We start from the raw sequence: 17,537 nt of genomic DNA on the forward strand, positions 1-17,537 counted from the left end.
TGACATAAATGTAATATATTATCTATAGGTATGTTATTTATTATCACCTATGAACATAAAGTCTCAATCTTTATGGTAAATGGCCTGTACTTATATAGCGCTTTTTCAACTCAGGAGACTTGACCAAAGTGCTTTGAGGCTGATTTGTACTCAGGAACCAGCTCATTTGCGTGTGTGTCGCAGTGAATGCAAATGTGCCGCCGCCCCTTCCGCAGACAGTATCTTGCAGACAGCGCTGAAGACAGGAGGCGTCTGATTGGTCAAATCTACATCCGCTCTACACTATCAGTATTTCCTGTTTGTCCTGTACCAGCTTGTTTTGTTTATATGACTGCCATTGTGGAAAACGACTCGTGAAGATGGACAAGCTAGAAGAGCGAGTTGCACGAGAACACTGGAACGCTGTATCCCCACTCTTTTACACCCTCATGTCTCTCCGTTGTCGCACAAACTTGCCCCCACTTCGTCACTGCCTCGGCCGTATTTAGACCCAAAGCTAGTTCACTATTGTCCCTCTTGTGTTGTGGCATGGCATAACATAGTGCAGGCCATGCTTCAATATTGGGCATAAATCAAAAATATCTGCGACAAACTCACTGCTACACACTGCTGCGGGGACTATAACCTGTCCTTTACACTACATTCAGTTATTCACCCATTCACACACAGACTCACACACTGATGGTGGTAAGCTACATTGTAGCCACAGCTGCCCTGGGGCACACTGACAGAAGCAGGGCTGCCGTACACTGGCGCTACTGGGCCCTCTGTCCACCATTAATAGACAATGCAGGTGAAGTGTCATGCCCAAGGACACAACGACACTGAAAGCCAGAGCCGGCGCTTGATCCATCAATCTTTCGATTTTATCTTTGCCTTGCCTTTAGAAATTCCTTTTTATAATTACATAGGAGTGGCTTTGCATTTGTGGAGTGTGAGGAACCGAGGTAAGAAGCATGACGAGTCACAGGGAATGATCCAAAAGTTGGATTTTTATTTTTGACCCAAAAAAAAAAACATACTCAAAAAAACTCTAAAATTCATGGATGCCGGGGTCATAAAAGGGGTCAAACAAAAAAGACAAAATTTAACTCAAGCAAACTGTTCCAAGATCAACTGACTGCATAACCAAACATAACTGATCCTAGCAAAGTATTGACAAACAAGGGTATATATATAGACACTGGCTGATCAGACCAATAACACAAGAGAGGTATTTAAATCTAATTAAACGATCACAAATTACAAAACACAGCAGTACAGTTAGGTTTGGCAATAAACTAGTCTACATCTATAAAAAATGAAAACACACCAACCACAAAACAAATCTTGAGTGAAATGCAAAAAGAAAAAAGAAAATGGAATAAGAAAAATAAGGAAAATTCAAATTCCCCCCTTCTAGCAGCTGCTGGTGGAACAATCCAATTTCCCCTCCCTGCATTTAGCAGATCTGAGCCCTGGCTGTCATCTTTTTTTCTGGCCAAACTCCTAGGCACCATGGAAGGTAGGAAACAAAGATTAATGACAAAAAAAAAAAAAAAAAAAAAAAACACAAAGAAAATATGAATAAGTGGATACAAGTGCAGTGAAGTAAATGTGTGAGCATACAAACAGAACAAAGAATAAAGTTTTATTGCAAACTACAGTATGTGTATGGGTTAATGAATAAAGGTGGAGGTGCATGTACGGTACCGACTTTTAAGGTGTGGCCACAGGTTTTGCCATCACATGGAAGATAACTTCTGTTACGCTACGGCAGCACAGAGCCGACAAACTAGTGACTGTAGAGACGGCCATTATGCTCGAATGGGACGGCAAGGTTTAGGCTTCAAACGAAACATCTTGAAACTTGGAAACAGAGTGCAGTGGGTTTTTTTTTTCTCTTTTCAAAGTAAAAAACAAACAACCATTGCTTTGCAACTTTTTTCTATTCTATATTTGTGTGTATTTTGTTTTTATCTATATTTATTTTCAGTAGTTTTATCTATTGTATTCTACTCATTCATGCATGGTTTCTCTCCCGGCACTCCAACATCCGCCTATGCTTGAAAAACATGATTGGTTGATTTCGATTGTCCCTACGAGTTACTTTTTATGTTCATGGTTGTTTGTCGTGTGTCTTTGTGTTGCCCCATGATGGATTGCCTACCTGTGATGGACAGGTAGCCAGTTCTATACAGTCCACCTGTTTGACTGTCCGGTCAGCTATAACCCACCTCCCACCGTATGACTGGAGATAGGCACAAGCTCCTTCCCAATCCTGAATGGACAGCTAATGGTAGAAACATTGTCTGGATGCAAGAATACAGATATATAGAATGTGTTAATTATAAACACATCTCCAGAATGTGTTTTTTTTTTTCCTAAACCCATATTCCGACGTTCTTAACAGCTTTTGAAGGTTACTTGTAAATTAGGGCAAAGAAGGACATAAGATGTCAAAATTTTTCCTGTGTTGACAGATTTCTATAGATTCATTTTAAATATCCGTCATTCCAACCTCAAATTGAGACAGCCTGAATGTCATCGCCATGCCTTTGAAATGACCCCCCTCACTGCCATCCATCACCGCCAGTACCTCTTAACCTGAAGATTGAAGATACCTGACTTGAAGTGACCATTACTGAATCATATCAAGCTATCAAACAGATGCACCTTGTCTGTGGAAGAAGAACGTCAGAGGAGAAAACAAGAAAACAGAGACCAGGAAAAGTGCTTCTATTCTCTGATATGTGGAATCAGGGGTTTGTCAGCAGAGTGGCCTAATATGTCTTGCTATCCATTTGCCTTGTGATGGCTTTCTGTCAGGACTTTAAAGTGGTGCTGATTGGACTAATGATAATGTGTCACAGCGATGCGGCTCGTGCTTGGCGCAGACCAAACACTGTCGACCAGCAGACAAGGAGAAGCAATGGGCTCATGTTGTGTTGCGCTGTACTAAGTGATTGATGACTCTCTCTTTGCAGTGCTTTGATTAAGTCTCTTGTGATTTATCACCACTGCTCACAATATAATTAGACTCTATATACTCTTGGCAAAACAATGTTGTCTTGCTATACGTTGCATGTTACTTATTTTTAATCTCTATTCAGGGCTCATATGTACTGGATTAATGGTTAACTAAATAATCTGAATATTTCCCCAGCTACCCCCTTTGTACTGAGTGGGAAATGAATATGATAAGCCTGCTCAGCTTCTTATAATTATGTGATGAGTGGTCTGTTTATTCTCTACTGAAATGCTGTTGGGAGGTTTCATTTTAAGTTTTTGCAAGCACTTTTCCAAGTACCAGATCACATGTTTTTGCTGAATATGGACGTGCAGTGTTTTGATCGTTGGTAGTGTTGTTGATGTGGAAAAAGTAAAACACATGACGGTGGTGTTGTTTATGATTATCTTTTCACACAGAGGTCTAATTATATTGTGAGCAGTGGTGATAAATCACAAGAGACTTAATCAAAGCACTGGATGGTTTGTGGATGTAAATGGAAAGAACACAAATCAGTTGCAGCTTTTGACACTGCTGCATACTCTGTTGCTACTGGCAACCAGAACCAGAACTCACTGATGACGTGATGAAGTTGGTGAAAGGCTGGCGAATCCAGTTTTACTTTTTCCCACCCTGTCATAATGTGGGGAACACCTATTGAAACATCAAAGCAGTGCTCCTGAGCGGAGAGGTAATAGTTTGTTTCATAGTTTTATGCAATAACTCTCAATAAAGACCTGAAGCGCAGGAACATTTTTAACATTTCCCCAATTCCACTCGCATAGCCCACCACTCCTGCTTTCTCCTAAAACCTGTGACTTTACTAGACGGGTTTGTTGTTGTTGTTTTGATGAAGCCTTGTTACAGCCGACAGTAACTAATATTGAGTGATAAAATGACTGTTTGAGACCAACCGCTTGCAGTGCTTCTAATGTCCTGTCAGAAGATATATTAATGATGCACAATTATATAGTTTCCAAAATGATTTGCAGCCCCCAGAAATCATCTGGCGACCAAAATTGGGGTCAGGACCCAAAGGTTGAGAATGGTTGCTCTAGGGCACTTTTTTCTTTTCATTATTCATTTCACTCCTGTTTAAGGTAATTGGTGTAGAGGCCCCTGAAGATTATCTGATCCTTTTTTGCATAAAAAAAAAAGAATATTTCTGCATTTTCTAACTGCTGTCCAATCAAATCATCAAAATACTTAATAAAATAAGGTGCAAAATCCACCAAATAACATGCATTCCATATAAACAGCTTTGGCTTATTATTAGACAACGACATGTTGTTCCCACCCAGCTAACAGCTCCTTAGCCCTTCATTTTATGTTCAACTTTTTTCCTCTTCAGAGCCTGATCCGGGGTGGAGCTTTAGGAAGTGGGGTATATCCTTCCTCTCCACCAAGAACATAAGTGAGGAGTAAAGCTGGAGGCTTATATAGCCAACAATAAGCATGCAGATTCAGTTACCGTTTTAAAGCTTAGTAAATATTGCACTGAACAGAGATTCTGAATGAAGTTTAAGAATTTTAGCAACAAAGTCTTTGTTTACCTTTGTTTACTCATCTGTTGGTTTGCTTTTTGTTAGATGTTTCACAATAATTATCATTAAACATTTTATTGTTTAGTTTAGCACTGTAAAAAAAAAAAAACATTAAGGAAATTCTTGTAAAAAAGCTCTTAATCAAAATCTTAAAACTTTAACTATAGCTTTACAGAACAGACACAAACGAAGAGAGGATATTTGGTTTCATTTTGGCCTAACTTGAAAGATATTACTTTTTTTTTTTACATTACACCATTTCTGCAGTTTTGCTTTAAAATGTTAAGGCAAATATTTTTTTTTCAAACAAAATCTCCCATAATTTATATGCAGTGCAAACAAGTGCTTCTAGAAATCATATTATTAGTAAACAGAATTGTTTACTAATATATATGTAATATCACCCATTTAACATGAATGTAGTAGTTTTGTGAATGCATCAAATGTTTATTACAGAATATTATAGAATAAACAGCATTATAAAGATCAAGGAGGACAGAAGCCCGTCAGGGATAAAACCCACAGAGAAATTTAAAGCAGGGTTTAGCAATTAAACAATAATGCAAGGTTTGAATAACTAATGGGCAAAGTGAGCCTACCAAAACATGGAATTCTGTCTGAACTAACAGACCAGACAGGAAAAGCAGTTATCAGCAAAGCAATTAGAGATTTATGGTAAACCTGGAGCTCCACAGATTCGTTGTCCAGGTGGGAGACCTCCACTCTACATAAGCTGCTTCTTTTTACTTCTGCTTTAAAATGATTCACACAAACTATTTTTCTAATCTCCGAAAGGTTAGCGATGCAGAGAAAATGCTACATAAGTATCATCCTGAATGCACCATCCCCACCGTAACGCAGATGGAACACAGCTCAGACATGGCAGCTGGTCAAATGATGGCATGTAGATGGATCAGATACAGATCAGTTCTGGATTATAAACTCTGCCAAATGGAAGTCAATGAGTCTAGACTGGGGTGAGATTTAACTTCAGAATGTTGGTGACTGTAAACAAACAGCCATAGCTGCAACAAAATGGATCAGATCAAGAGGCATCCCTATGTTTGATTAGTTACAGTCAATTTATTGTATGTAAATCCAGTTGAGAAACAATGACAACACCCTAAATTATGATCATGTGTAATTCTTAAACATTTAGCAAGTATTTCAGTCTTTTATGAAGAATTCCAAATTTAAATTATATGCAAAAAGCGAGTGGTGGTTGTAAAAATGTTTGCTGATGCTGGGAAACTGAATAACGATAAAAGGGATAGTTTTCAGATAAACAGATTTATTTTTTTATTTTTTTTATTTCTCCTTTTACTAAATATTATTGCAACTATTTTTGTGGATCAGATAAAAAAAACAATAATACACAGAAGTTGTATAGGTGCAATGTGACAAAATGGGAAAAGGTTCAGGCGCTATAAATAGTTTTGCAAAACTCTGCAGCCCAGAGTTAGGAAAACAGAGAGAAACAGATAAATTGCCTGTTTCCTCTGGCCTTCAAACCAATGTGTTTGTATGCTGGTTCAGAGAAATTTGCTTAAATATGAATGTACGTTTAGATAAAAAAACATGACACTCTGCTTCAGGGGTGTCTGTAGTAGTGTTTTACTAACAATATTTAGCAAAAATAAAAATGTTCTTAGAAAGAAATGGATATGTAATTGGTTTTTAATTTAAATCTATTGCTATATGATTACAGTATGCTGTAGGATTTACTGTTATGCTAGTTTGTCATGATACAATTAGGAACTCATTAGCCATCATGTGTCCAAAAAATCTAGCAACTTAATCTGCCTATATGACCATATACCTTTACCATGACAACAGTAAAACTGGATATAATACAGGCTTTAAGAGGTGGTCTAAGCTCAACTGGTTTAGATTATCCCATGTTAAAAAGTAAATGTTCTGTGTTCATATAGAGCTTAATCAAGTCCAAGGATCCTAAAGCGCTTTACAGTACATTCAGCCATTCACAATGCATTCACATGCTGATGGTGACAAGGTACATTATAGCCACAGCTGCCCTGGGGCAAACTAACAGAACCGAGCCTGCCATACATCGACTCCACTGTGGTCCCGGACCACTAACACACAAAATTACAGCTTCTTTTATTAATTCAGTCTCACATTTCTGTGAATCTAATGAAAAAAAATTCTTTAAATGAAAATAGATTTTGCATTTGGACTTAAAGGTGGCCATGCAGCGACTGGACAGTTTCCTTGTGTTGGTTCTCCCGTAGGACATCCAGCATCCTCCCACAGTCTCAACCACATGTATGTTAGATTAATTGTTCTATTTAGATTGCCATTGGGTGTTCATGCATCCATGCATTGTTGTTTGTCCCATTTGTTTCTGTTTAGCACTGTAATTTACTTGCAACATGTCCAGAGCATGCCTCTCACCCAATGACTACTGGAGATATACACCAACGCCCCAAGCAACTGTGCAAGAATAAGCATGTATAGAAAATATAAGTCTGACCAAAAGTGGTTGGCTTCTTACTGTAAGGTCGTTGCACTACATCATTTTATTCATCTTAATAATATTTGGACAGATTCATGAGATTACCTCACAGAGATGCAAGCAACTTGCCAGCCGCTGTTCCGCTCATTGTTTTCCCCAGGTCATCATAATGCAAAGTGTAGCTTCAAAGCTAAAATAAAATGCAAATAAAAAATTCTATGCATACATACTGGTTTAATAGTGTTGTGTTTCATGCATATCAGCTCTTGCAGTTAAGCACTCATTAAATTTATAGCTTCGACAGATTTGAAGGTAGAATATATTGGAGCCCACAGACACATGCCGGTAATGCTTGAGAGTGCATCCTACATTACATATCTATACTTCAGACAAACTGGGGCTTCAAAAATACCAATAACAGGATGATAACAATTTCTACAGTATCCCAGTATTACTGGGATTAACAGGAAACAAAGCCTGTTAAACCACTAACCCATACATATAGCCAGAAAATGAAATCAGAGAACCCCAGTATTTTTTTTTGTTTTTTTTTTTTTTTTATTCATATTATCTTTAAAGCAGCTTATTTTTTCTTTGTGTTCATGGGAGTGGGTGAATCATGCAGTTCATATTAAAGTTCAACTGTTTCTTGTCAACAAATTGTTTGATCATCTGCAGGCAGTATAAAAAATACTGTGGTATCAGAGAAACTGTTTCTAATTTGAGTGTTGAAAGGAGTGGTTCAGCATAGTGTGCCCTACCTTAGCCTGTGTGTGTTTAATCTAAACAGGGCCTTTAAAAATATCCACATCCCTTAAACATCTTTATTTGTCATGTTCTGCCCAAAACTTAAATCTCAACTGCTTAAATAAAAAAGGGAAAGTGTTGCATTTGTATTTGGCCTCATTTAAAGCAATACCTCAATAAAACCAGGCGGCAAAGTGTTAAACAGAGTATAGATCCAAATGTTCAATAAAGCCTCAGAGGTCTCCAGCATTTTTTTTTACCCCTAGCGTTTTTGAAGTCATTACACCGTCACAACCAAAGAGCAACAAAATTAACTCTATGCATTTAACCCATCACCTTGGGGAGCAGTGGGCTGCTATTGTGCAGCGCCAGGGGATTAAGGGTCTTGCTCAGGTACCCAGAGAGGCACTCAGTGGGATTGGGGCTTCAACTCAGAACCTCAGGATTCCAAGCGCAATACCCTAACCACTAGGCCGCCACTCCCCAAAGCAGGCATTAGTGTGAAGGGTCTTGCCTAAGGACGCACACTGGCAGCTCATTCCCTCCAGGTGGGATACTAACCCAGGCTTCCAGTTTGCAGGATGGGTGACTCACCACATGAGCTACCCAGCTGTTGTTACAGAACAGAGAGACATGAGGCCAAAGTTGAGAAGAAGCTAAAATCAAAAGGAATTTTGCACTTCAGTATAATTAGCTTGTATAATAATAATATAATACGACTTGTACAGTAGTGGTTATTCAAATAATATTTAAGAGTAAAAAAATATGCATGCCCAGGAGATCGAGAGGGTCACTCCAGTGGCTGGAAGTTGGAGGGGATTTTGCTGGGAGTTGCAGGGAAGTGGGCTGCCATTCAGCTGGCGTTTGACTGGGAAGTGCATGGGGAATGGTTGCTACTGAATAAGTGGCTAAGCAGACATAAGTGGTATTTTCAATAACTAATTAGAAATACCTAAAAAACACAAATAGCCCATTATCATTTTTTATTAAATCTACAATGGAACCAGTGCCAAACAGTCGGGGAAGACAACAGAGTGTTTCCATAGGGCTCATTTTTCACAGCCCTGCTAATGTAACATCTTTTATGGGTCAGAATGATTGACATGTTTTTCCACAACCCCCCAGTTTGCAGGTCATTTTGACTAATTTTGTTCAGCCCAAGGCCACAATTTAGCCAGTTAAGACTGACGTATGATAAACTGTTTGGTGCTGGAGTCTGTTTGGGTGTAGTTTGGTAGAGATCGAGTAGGTATGATTGTGAGCAAAATTAACATAAACAAGGATTATTTGCTTTCAATCCTGTTTTCATAAATGTCCTCTAAGGGACAAACTGGAAGTAAAGATGTTTTGGAAGTAGCAAACTGGAGGTAACGAACATGTGATTCACTAACCAGGTCTTATAGTTTAGTCCCAGCCCAGAGGGTGAGGATGGTCCCAGCCAATGCAGTGCAGAGGTTGCCCCACTCAGTCCCAGACACTAATTTATCAGTGGTCAGAAGACAGGCAGGAGATCAGAACCAAGCACATGAATGTAGGCAAGATAATCCAGAGGGTGAAGCCAAAGCCTGTGTCAGTGACATGCTCAGTAGCCAAAGCCAGGAGAACAGAGATCTGGTGAGGTGCTGTGGAAGAATCCAGAACGGATTTGGGTAACAGTTCCAGGTACGGTACACAAACAGGCAGATATACGGCAGGAGTCAGAAGACAGGTCAGGCAAACAGATCAGATGTGAACAGCCAGGCTCAGAGGTTGAGATGCAGAACAGGTCAGGATCAGGCAATCAAAACACAGTAATGCTAAAATAAGTCTCACCAATGGCTCGGACATAATCGGGCTCTGATGACTGGTCTGAACGCTGGTTAAATAGAGACTAGTACAGGGGGATCAGATAAGCCGGTAATGAGAACTGGGCGGAGCTAACCAGGTATGTGAAATGAGTAATTAGACCAGACATCAGTGTCAAGATCACGACACATGCATTATCAGGGATTTTGGATTGTGTTGAATTTTACGGTCACACTAATTACTGTTACATCGGTCTGATGAATTTTCCTTGTCTCTAAAGTAGGGTTTTTTTCTGGAGCTGACAGATTAACCAGTGTTTTCTTTTTTGTACAGTCAGTTTGCAGATCACCTGTCAAATACACAGGGGGCCGAGTACACCTCTAAAACCAGCCAAAATGAGCAACTTGATTGCATATAAGGCAAGGCAAGGCAAATTTATTTGTATAGCACAATTCAGTACAAAGACAATGCAAAGTGCTTTACATGATTAAAATACAGGAAGATAAAACAGAATCAAAGCAAGTAGAAAAAAATAAAAAAAACAAATAAAATAAAATAAAAAATGCAGAAACAAAAAAAGAATATTAAAAACAGTTGGATTAAAGAAAACATGTTTTTGTTGAACTGTTTAACTAGAACAGTCGAAGGCATGGTTTGTAAAAATTGCTCCAGAACATTTTTTTCCACCATGCCTTTATGCATGTAGACATTCTCTTTGCCATCCTTCGAATTTTCCTTGTCCATAAATAATCTGATTGAATCACTGGCCATGGAATAACCAAACTCTAATGCAAGTACACTGACACCACGCCGGGGACAGAGTTCAGTATGTGCCTCCGTGGCTGCTGAGTGCTACAAAATAATAATTGAGCAGTTAAAGGCTTGCTTTGCAGCCCAGAGAGGTCACCGCAGTGAGCTTCTCTTTAAATAAGGTAGGGCTAATTTAAAAATATCGTAAGTCTTGTATGATTTTATGATTGTGTCAAGTGTTTTGTGTAGTGTTTTGCAAAGCTGTTTGACTGAGAAAATTATCTAGACTATTATAGACAAAACCCTTAATGCAGGCAAATTAAGTTGAGGCACATGGAAGCTTGTCTCTTTTTTTGTTGGAATGTTTATGGTGCTGAAAAAGGATTTCTTTATTTCAAGTGGCTTCTATTATTGGAACAATCTACAGCATTTTATTATATCAGATTAAATGTTAGCCCACCCTACAATTAACAACACCAGCCACCGTAGATTCTAAGCATTTTCTCCACTTCTACTTAATCCATAAATTTTTTTAAATAGAAACACTTAGCTTTCAATCTTGGCACGTTGCAATTCTTTAGGGGCTGTAGAGATTAAACGCTCATGTGGGAGAATCTGATGACAGGACGACTAATTATTATCCTAATTTTGCCTGGAAAAGTGAGAAGAGAAAGACAGGTAAAGGATGAAGATGTGGAAGAAGGTGATGTATGAATTGGAGGTAAAGTAAATCAGTTTAACACACTGAACATTTCATCCTCACTGTTACACACAGTGATGGTAGCATCATGCTGTGGGGATGTTTCAGCAGTGACATAGAATTTGGTGTAAAGTGAGAGAAGAAGGCTGTTGCGAAATTTAAGTTAATCCTAAAAGAAAACATGGTAATACATGCAGAAGACTTAAGACTTGGGTAGAACTGCTTCTCTGAACACAAAACAAGAACTACAATGGAATAATTTGGAACACAGTCATGTTACGCTGGCCCAATAAAGGCTGGGACCTACAGTAAATCTAATTAAGAGCTTGAGACAAAACATTTTTTTTTTGTTTATTTGTTCATGTCATAACACAGTCTTCTTTTTTTTTATATCGGCGTCACCAGTATCTTGTCAACTGGGATGAACAAGGCCAAGAGGAGAGGTCCTGGTGCCCTGCTCTTTTATATTGGACCCCAGTCTGTTTTTTTTTTAAACTTTCAATGTACGACCTGTCTCTATTCAATCTGACATTCAGGAACTTATGTGCCTGGGTAGCATCTTCCGCCTCAATTTCAATGATAGCCTTGGTCTCTGCATCATCCCACGTCACACCATGCTCCAGGGCCGTGCAGAGACCACTAAAGGGGCAGGTGCTCAAAAAAAAAAAAGGGCACATCTTATCGCATTTTAGGACAGAATATTAACAAAGTCACATAGCTTTCAGAGTTTAATGAACAATGATAAATTACAAAATTGTGAGACATACAATCAAAGCTAAGGGAAATCTCTACATAGAACATAGAACTATGCATATGTAAAATATTTTATTAGTAATTTCTTTCTGCAGGTCTATTTTGTTATAGGAAAGTATTACAATATTCAAACCTGCAATTTAGCCAAAGATGTAAATCAGAGCTGGACCACCAGACATATTTTGTCTTTACAGAATTAAACTGTTAAAAATGCATACAAGGGCACAATGCAACCTTTTAGTGTAAAAGAATGTCTGCCTGGTTTGCTGTACTGACAGTGGAGATGGAGACGGTCCATTCAGAAAAGCAGAGCTGCTGCATCAAACTTTTAACGTGGAACTGCAGAAAAAAAAGAACAAAACAAACATTTTATTAATGCATGTCACCATGAGAAAAGCCTACTCTGTTTGTGTCTTAGTGTATTTTGTAAGTACCTATATACATTTTCTTCAATCTTTCCCCTTCGTTTTTTCTTGTCAGTTTCTCTTTTCTTTTTTTCCTCATTGTCTCATCTTTTCTGTGTTGAGTGAAGGTCAATGTCTTATTTATTTCAGTCTCTTGCCTTTCTTTTTCCCCCAAACTAAATCCAAGATTATGATCCAAAAACTTATTTTCCATCATGGTGATTTAACTGTTTAAAAACAAATTCCCAACTTTTAAGCATTTTTGCTATTTTTGTTCTCTTTTGTTCACAGCAGCAGTTTTCTGTTAGCCATGTCTTTAAAAATGTTAATAACCTCACTGTGAATGATTGGCACATCCTTCTCAATTGCCAACAAAAGAAGGTCTGACAACCGATCCTCCTTGCATAAGCTGCGCAGTTTTGTTTTCACCAGCTTCATACATTATATCTATCATATATCTATCATGGTAGTTCTGGATGAGTTCTCCTTCAAGATACATTTACCTAACGCTAGAATAAATGAAATGTACATCATGCAGCAAAGGAAATGAGAAAATCAGACATATTTCCATTATGGAGATGATAGGTTTTTGACGGGCGATGTGCCCCTATTGCATAAGTAATACTGAAGAATGTCCTACTATCATTAACGACACAGGGAAGCTTTTTAGTTATCTTGCTTTGCTAGCAAAGTCATTAGCTAGCAGCTAGCTCATAGCACAAGAACAACAGCCTAATGTCTGTATGATAAAAATACTGAATCGATAGATAAGAACAGCTTTTCCTCACCTGGCTGTCTCCTCCCGCTCAGTAGTTCTTCAGAGAAAGAACTACTTTCCTCCGTTTAAACCGCTACTCTTTGCTAAAGTAGAGAAATTATACAACGTTCAAAGTTTTCCATTGTCTGACAAGTAGGAAGCCTACTCCAGTATTTTCACCAAAAATTATGTTTTTTAATTCACAAAAAAACTGTTCTGTAATCATTACAGAACACGTTTTTGTGAATTAAAAAACATAATTTTCAATGTAAAAGACTAAAAGCACAGAGTAAACAGTGTTTTAGATCAAACAATACTGCATCATCCATGGGGCTCATTTGGTTTCACTTACATGTCTATTCAGTTTGACATTGGAGAGGCGGTGCAGACTGAAGACATAGCCATCCGTCCGATCATGATTGATCTTGCTTAGGGTCAAATGAGCAGCGGCCACAGTGTAATGTGGAATGTTCGCTACCTTTAGCTCCGCAGTTAGCCGCCTTATCTGACTGAGCGAGAGGCAAGTGCGTCATCACCGGCAAGAGGTCAAAGGTAACAATGTGACCGGAGGGCTTATTGTATTGTTTTTCTTGCCAAAAAAAAAGCAAATAATAATAATTTCAGTACATGTGTCAAATAAAAAAAAATAAATAAATAAAAAAAAAAAAAAAAAAAAAAAAGGGACCAAAAGGGCACATTGGGATCATGGAGCAAAAGGGGCAGGTGCTCAAGCCCCCTTAGCCCCCCCCTCTGCACGTGCCTGCCATGCTCTTTTGATGCCATTTTTTGTTAATAAGCTGAGAAGATGTTTGTGTTGTGAACAGCTAAAGAGATCTGTGAAATGTACCTTGCTGGACATGGTGGAAATCCCACAAAATGAGTCAGCTGAATGTAAATAGGAGATCACACAGTCTGCTCATGTGCTCTTTGTTATCAGAGAACTGAGCCACAACTGAACCGTGCTGAGCCCTACTGTTGAACTAGTACTAGATATAGCGTGGTTCGGTTTTGTCTGGCACAATCCAGTTCAGTTGCGTTTCATTCACACTCCATATTTATCTCGGTTACTGTGCTCGGACTGTTCTCGGCACAATTTTTAAAGGGTAGTGTAAATGGGGCTAGTGATGCTGTGAAGACAGTACAACCAGATGACTGACAGATCCAAGCAGACCAAGGAAGGTAGGACTATCCAGAAGGCGAAGCCAAAGCTGAAGAGGTTCACAAGAGACAGAGCCAGAAGATTGGACTGGATTAAATACAGATGTCAAATTTAAGACTTTTATATAAAAAAATAATTCAAAATATGAATCTGAAATTTTTGAGGTAGCATAAAACATTTTATATATTTATTTTTAATAAAAGGTATATGAATGAATAAAATATATGAATGAATAACAAAAATATATTATATATATATGCTTGAGAAATACCAAGGGCTGAAAGAGGAGCTAGAAAAGATGTGGAAAGTAAGAGCAGCAGTGGTGCCAGTGGTAATTTGAATTGGAGCACTGGGGGCTGTGACCCCCAAACTGGGAGAGTGGCTACAGCAGATCCCAGGTAAAACATCATAGGTCTCTGTCCAGAAGAGCGCAGTCCTAGGAACAGCTAAGATACTGCGCAGAACCCTCAAACTCCCAGGCCTCTGGTAGAGGACCCGAGCTTGAGGATGACACATACCACCCCACGAGGGGTGAGAAAACAGTTTTTTTTTTGTTTTTATATATATATATATTTCCAAGGTACTGCTTGTACCCCACTTTGCTCATAAGGTCTAACAATGTGTATCCTAAATGTACTTGTGATACTGAATGTTATAGTGTAGCATTAGTAGTTACGTTTGCCTGGTTACTTGCCTTGCTTGTATTGATTCTATTAAATGCAGTGAGTTTAGATTTTTTTTCCCTGCATCTTATCTGTGACTGAATGAAACTTTGACAACACATTATAATGTAAAAGCAGATCCCAAGTTCCTTTAAAATAAAGTTTATGCTAAACAGAGTTGACTGAAGCAATTACAACTTAGCTGTGACAATCCATTCATTGGATAACAAAGACATTGCTAGACGACAAGGATTTATTAGCATTTATTAGTCAAGCAATTGGTTGATTCATCACTTCATTATGAAATGAAAACAATGTATGCTAGAAGCCCAGGGGAACCTTTGTCAAGTAAAAAACTGTGTTTTGTGTTTTCCAACAGCAACAACTCAAAAGAACAAAGATGCAGGGCAGTCTGTTTACATCCTAATGTGACTCTGAGTCGTCCATTCAGAACAAATTGTTTTTCTACTCCCTGATATATCCCACTAATGGGCACTTTTTTAAAAGATAAGTAGTCATGTTTCATCTGTCAGTATTTAATAGCAGGTATTAAAGTTTCATAAATCTTTATTGTATTAAATATTTGTGCTTCTGCATAATTATGGGCACTGGGACTACAAACAGGATCAAGCGGTTCATTTTGAATGTATCTCCCATCCTGATAACAGCTGCAAGGAACAGATTAATAATGAAGTAGAAAATTAGATTATACTGAGCCATAAAGTTCATATTTCTTTGTGGAAGGGGGTAATTCCTCCACTAGGTACAATAAATGTTGGCAAAAATCACTACAGCGTTTGATTAGGTATTAAGTTTCTGAACGATTCCTGCAGTGGGGATTTTAGAATGCAAATCTTTCCAAAAAGTCATCATTGGCACATTAGGCACATTTAAAAGGACTGAATATCAGGCAAAAAAACAAATAAGAAAAGTCAGTCAAAAAGTCAGATCTCAATATGTAAATAATTGTGTGACTTGTTTTCCAACAGTTTTTGCATTAACAAAAGCAGTTTGTAAAGAAAAAATCCCAAAACCCATCAGAGCAAACACCTAAATGTCTCCTGCTATTCTTCCACTCCATTTTCAAGACATACCTCTTGTGCACACAGGTATATAGGAAGAAACTGTTCATTGTTACCCTTACATACTGAGTTAAATGTCACTGCAGACACTTAGTGAACAGCCTGAGGCAGGACCTCAGCTGGATAGTTGGCGATGTTATTTGCATTTTATGACTGTGTTCTGACAGTCAATCTAACATAGCTGCTCCTAGGTTATTTTTAAGCCCAGCAGGGGAGAAATGGTTGTCATTAGAAACACGCTTTACTTTAAAGGCAAAAGTTTTGTTCAGTTCCTTTTACTTTTAACAACCATTAAACAACTGCATGCATAATTTACTTATGTTTCAGATCATTTTCCATAATTACTATTTGGATGTATTTTAAAATGAGTTGAATTGAACTGAGTAAAAGAACTGGTTCCTGTTTATTTCTTTTTCATCCCAAAAATTCAAAGATTTAGCTTTACTCATCAATTATATTTAAATTCTAGTAATTTATTTGTATATTTTATGTTTAACTATATTCCCATTCCAACCATTTCAATTTATTCTGGTAGAGTATATTTCTTTAAATAGAATTTACCGGAAAGATTATCTTCAGCAATTAGCCTTATTTATAATTAGGGATACCAACTTCCTTAAGCTGGGTGCAGTGGTGTGTTTTATTGTAAGCTGCTCAGTGGTCGTTGTTGAAAAGATTTTCCAGGGAGGAAAACGGTGCGGCCAGAGTTTGTTTCATGGGGGCACAAAACAAAGATAAAATTTAAAAAAAGAGCAACAGTTTATCATTTGACATATGAAGTGAGTCAGAGAGTTGCTTGTGGCTCGCCAAATATAGCAGATAAAAACTATCAATAGAATCAGAATAATCATGATGTTCTTTACCATATCAGTCTCAGGAGAAAGTTGGAATATGAAGCATTAATGCTTGGAATTCTGCGTTCTTATGGCATGTCAGTTGTGTTCTGTCCTGAGCCATTCACTTGGCGCATACACCCCAACATATATCATTTTCATCATCCTCATCCCCACTGATGCAGCTCAGGCAGGGATTTGTTTGTTACCACTTAGGTTAGTATTTTGCAAGCAATTCTTTCTGAGGATGTGGTGAAGTATCAAATCTAAATCAGGTTGCACTGTGTTTCTGCAACTGTTACAGCAGCTGATCACGTTCTCCCTTGGCTCCGCCACAACAGTTTTGCCGGACTTAGTCCTTCTTGTTTGTTATTTTGCTAATTACTGTTCCCTTTAATATTAATGTGAGTGTGACAAATGTGCGTATCAGACATTTATTAAAATAGTGGCAAATTGTGTTCCTTATTGATTCAATATGAGAGGCACTGTTTAACACCCAAATAAGTGACAATTCTGTATTTTAAAGAAAGAATAGTCAGACAGATATTTTTATACAGGCTTTACTTAAAAAAATATATATATATACAAAATTTAGGAAGTGTCGTTAATTCCCTTTTTCCATATTTATGCAAGTAATTTAATTTATTATCTAGGAGGTTTAGCGACATTGCTAATGCTAAAGTTTAACTTGCTAGTAAGCTAGGCTTTAAAAATATGAGGCAAATCGTAACAAAAAAAATCCTTTAGTTTTTACTGAAATTGAAATGATTATATGAATCAATTTTAGAATTATATCACAAAGATCTTATGTATGAACCATCCCAATGGGGAGATCTCCCCCTTAAAGAATGTACTATCACCAACTCCAAAGAGATGCTGGATCGCACCACTTAATT

The sequence above is a fragment of the Cyprinodon tularosa genome, unplaced genomic scaffold (assembly GCF_016077235.1).
Source record: "Cyprinodon tularosa strain WSP-4 unplaced genomic scaffold, ASM1607723v1 ctg11, whole genome shotgun sequence".
NCBI classification, from domain to species: Eukaryota; Metazoa; Chordata; class Actinopteri; order Cyprinodontiformes; family Cyprinodontidae; genus Cyprinodon; species Cyprinodon tularosa.